This window comes from Cornus florida, unplaced genomic scaffold (genome assembly GCF_030987335.1).
Source record: "Cornus florida cultivar Cherokee Brave unplaced genomic scaffold, ASM3098733v1 CherokeeBrave_3.0.0_Hap2_Chr08, whole genome shotgun sequence".
Taxonomy (NCBI): Eukaryota; Viridiplantae; Streptophyta; class Magnoliopsida; order Cornales; family Cornaceae; genus Cornus; species Cornus florida.
The window spans coordinates 50,758,443-50,763,163 of record NW_026775578.1 but is presented as its reverse complement, the minus strand read 5'-3'; the positions used below and the strand labels follow the sequence as shown (position 1 = coordinate 50,763,163).

The following is a 4,721-nucleotide window of genomic DNA, read 5'->3' as shown; positions in this document are numbered from 1 at the left end:
CAAATAGAACCAATCTATCAATGGATGACCATAATAATGATCATGTTGAGGACCTTAGTCACATAGACCAACAAGGTATCCTTCATCCTAATGTACACAATGAGAACATACAAGTACCATTAGGCATACCTAGGCCATTCATTCACCAACCACCACAACAACAAGGCCATGTTCCATATGGAATGCCAAGGCCAATGTATGCTCCATAACCTCCCATCATCAATTAAGGAATTCAAAACCAATGTGTTCATGTTGCACCTCAAGTAGCTAATCCACCTCTTGCTTTAAGAGACCATTATGTACCTAATGAGTATAATGCACCTACGTGCATCCAATTACCTCCATTTAGAGCACATCATTATGAAATTAAGCCACAAACCATTCAAATGCTTCCTAACTATCATGGACTTCCAAGTGAAGAACCTTACAAGCATTTGGATGAGTTTCTTGAAGTATGTTCCACCGTAAAATATACGGACATGCCGGAAGAGGTTTTAAGACTCAAACTTTTTCCATTCACCTTAAAAGACAAGGCAAAGTATTGGTTTAACAATCTTAGGCCTTTTTCAATCACTTCTTGGGCAGAAATGCAACAAGAGTTCTTAAAGAAGTACTATCCGGTTTCTAAGACCAATGCCATGCGAACCTCAATTTGAGAATTTTCACATCGGGATGGAGAAACGTTTCATGAGGCATGGGAACGCTTCAATGAATTGTTTAGGAAGTATCCACATCATGACATGCCCAAATGGCAATTAGTTCAATACTTCTTTGACAGCTTATCGGACAATTATTAAGGGTATGGATGATGCTTCCATGGGTGGCTCATACATTGATAGGCATGAGGATGACGTGTGGCGTCTTTATGAGAGTATGAGTGAAAATTCTTTGCATAGAACACTATCATCCAAGAATGGTAGAAATTCACAAGGTAGGAAGAGTGTTGGCTTACATCAAGTCGACCATTCAAATGAAATAGCCGCCGAAATGAAGTCCTTATCTCAAAGGTTTGATCAATTTTTGATTACCCAAAACTTGGCGAACCAAGTATCTTCCTTTCCTAACCATTCTCATCGTGCATCAAATGAAACATGTATGACTTGTTCTAGTGTTCTTCATTCTACTTCTCATTGTCGACTTGTTCTAGTGTTCTTCATTCTACTTCTCATTGTCCTCACGAATAAATGCAAAATGAACCTAATGAACAAGTCAATGCAGCTTTTGTGAACCAAGGGAACAATCCTTATGCTACTCACTATAATCCAAGTTAGAGGAATCATCCGAATTTCTTTTAGAAAAACCAAGGAGAGGGCTCAAATCCTTCCCAAGGCGGTTTTCAAGGGAAGTACTGTAATACTCCTAATTTTAAAAGGATAGTCTCGGTATTTATTTATTTGTTTTAATTGTATTTTTTAATTATTTAATTAATTATTTGACTAATTGCTTATGTGTTTAATTGAATTAGGTATTACTTGATTATTTGATTATGTGTCTATGTATTATTTGTATTTATCTATGTATTAATTGTTTAATTAGATTATGTGCTTAAATGGTGTTTTGATTAATTGTAAATTAAATATTTTCTTTTCTTTTATTATTTTATTTTATTTTTCTTTTATGGTTATGGTTAGTAGTAATGGGCCAACCAATTGGGTCCCATGGACTACTTGGATAGGAGGTTGGATGTGTATGAATTATTACCCATGGATAATGTATGTGTATATATAGATATATATTATATACATATATAAAAAGGAAAGTAATTTATTAATTATTTTTATGGTAACTTGGGTAATAATATTTAATCTGATGTATATGTTTATTTAAATAATAAAAATATACATAGATTTGATACGTGTTATGTTTTAAGTTACTTTATAATATTATGGTAATTTAAATATTATTGGATAATCCATTAATAAATAATGGAATGTGTATAATTTATTTATTTAATAAACATATACGTAACATATTTTGCTTACCTTTTTAATATTTTTATTTTCATTTTTTTTTTTAGTTGACTTGGATTGGGAAAAGGGTTAGGGTTATTTTATTTAGCCTATAAATATATAGCTATAGGTTGTAAAAGGGGGTTAGAAATATTCACGTGATATATACTGGAGAGATAGTGTTAGAGAGGGAAGAAGGAAAAGGAAGGAATGAGGAGAAAAACCCTGTAGAGAGAAGATCAAGGAAGAAGAAGTTTAACTTTCGATTCGAAAGTTTAAGGCAAGTTTTTCTTCTATCTCTTTCCCTTTGATTCGTGTTTCTGTACATGCCTAGGAAATTCCAGGATTTATTAAACATATAAAATTAAATAATTATGCATGTTTAATTGGGTTAGAACATAGGTTTTATGAAATTGGTTCATATCTATTCTTATGTTGTGAATTGATAAAATGCATTATTTTGATTTAATTTCTTATGTGAATTTTTACATGTTTAAATTATGTATTTTTCATATCTGTGGAATGATGGAACGTAGAAACATGCCTAGGATTCCTGAACATTAAATAGGGATTAGGTTTGGGTTTTAATAAATTTAAATAGACTCAATCATAATGATGCTTGCTATTTGAATGTTTTAAACAAAAGAATGGATTTAATCTTTTAAAATATTTTAGCAATTGAGATTAAATGTGTAGGATGAATTGGATATAGAGAATCCTTATTTAACGGTATAATAAAATATCATCATGTATAAGATTTAGTTTGTGTAGCACATATGATATAGGAAGTTTAAAGAAATAATAAGTCATTCCTATTATGTGATAACTTGATATCATATTTATCATAGTTATTTATGAAATGTTTGATGTATTTCCTTAATTGTTACATCAATTGTTGGATTGTGTGGTTTAATGCACCGGTATGGGACGGTGGCATTCTAGGGATGGATTAACTTATCAGTTAAGTCCTACCTATTTTATATAAGGGAATGGATTAACTAAAATGTTAAGTCCTACTTATATTTAAGTCAGGTCAGCTTAACAAGTTGAATGACTTATGGAGGATTAATTTATTATATAAGGGAATGGATTAACTAAAATGTTAAGTCCTACTTATATTCAAATCAGGTCAGCTGAACAAGTTGAATGACTTATGGAGGATTAATTTATACTGGATAGGATGGTTACTAGATTTTATATATATAAGTATGATGCCATGATATGAGCTTGAGTCTCAGGATCAATGGTTAGGGCGCGTATATCGTCAGGGATGTGTAGCTAGATATAGTGTAGTTATGTACCCTGGTAGGTCTAGGTACTCATGCCCACTATATGTGCGTTTTGCATGTTGCCTACTATTCAGGTTGAGACAACCCTATAGTCTAGTGAGGTTCCTTTAGTGTGTATATATATATATTTACGGACTTCTAGTTACTGTTGGATTGACTAGGATGTATACGTGTATCGGATCTCTGCTTAGACTGTAATATAGTAGAACTTGTTTGTGGGCCTGACCCACCATTATTTTTAGGTGTTCGTCACGAGTAGAGGTTGTTCGTGCTGAGCGGAGATCAGTCTACTTCATTCTTCCGATGTTACATAGGAGTTCCTTTATGATTCAGTTTCCTGTTTTAGATTACTTTCATTTGTTTAGTTTGGATTTTCTAGGAGTCCAACAGTATGGATTCCCAAGTTGTATTTTGGAGGATCAGTTGTATCAGAAGAGTTTATTAATTAATGGAAATATATTATGAGGTTTATTATTAGATTATCATTTTAGTTTCTTGTCAGCATTTTATTTATTCTTCTTTATTCTTTTATACTCTGTGTTTGTTTATTGCCGATTTGTTTTTGATATCCTCGGGTATTCGGGCGTGGGCCTAGCCAACCCGCATTCGGAAATCCGGGGGTATCACAGTTGGTATCAGAGCACTCCAGGTTCTAGTGTCCTTAGGAGTGTTTTCATTATAGGACTTCCGCATTGCGTCTCTTAAAACTTAGAGCCCGTATTAGGATTCGTTGTACTCTATTTACGGTTTGTTAGGAGGAGCTGATGTCAATTATATTTTGTAGTCATAGAATGGTTAGCACTAAGAAAAGGATGGGTTCAAGGCGAAAGCAATAAAGACCCAAAGGAGTAAAGGAGTATGTTATCGATTTCGTTGCCAGAAGGCAGAGTTAAGGATTGACGGTTTAGGTTCGTTTGGCGTTACTTTAAAAGTATAAGCCAAGGAAAGATTTAGGTGTACGTGATAGGTCACCATATATCGGGACCAACACGACTTCAGTTGATCTCAAAAAGGAGACAAGCAAGCAGTAGGAGCCGAAGAGAATCCTAATGGAGGAGATTTATGTATATCCAATAGAGAGGGTACTAAATCTTGAAGAGGGATGATTGCGCGAGGTGATCTGAATTGCTAGTAGTATAGCGAATGTTATTAGTAGAATTGGGATTGATCAATCTACAAATAATTAAATCTTTCTTATCATCTCTAAAAGAGGTATATAAGAAGTATTGTTTAGGAGTTTGGGGATCGGATGTGTTCTTATCAGAACGAAATACATAATTTTTAAATCACATATAAGAGGGCATTGGTATTATGTTTTGACATTCTAATTCGCTTTAAAAAGTCAAGTTAGACTGTTTACATTCTGCATATAAAAGGGATAAGGGTTAAGCCCTTGGTATTTGCTTAGGCAAACATTTGTGTTTTTAAGCTATGTTTTAAAGGATATGTTTCGAGATTGGATAATTATTTACAAAACTATAAA

The 4,721-nt window shown here is 33.3% G+C and overlaps 1 pseudogene; it reads right to left on the bottom strand.

Annotated features, from left to right (window-relative positions):
• Positions 1-643: 643 nt before the first annotated feature.
• On the bottom strand, positions 644-742 carry LOC132272120 (small nucleolar RNA R71; annotated as a pseudogene).
• Between the last annotated feature and the right edge of the window lie 3,979 nt (positions 743-4,721).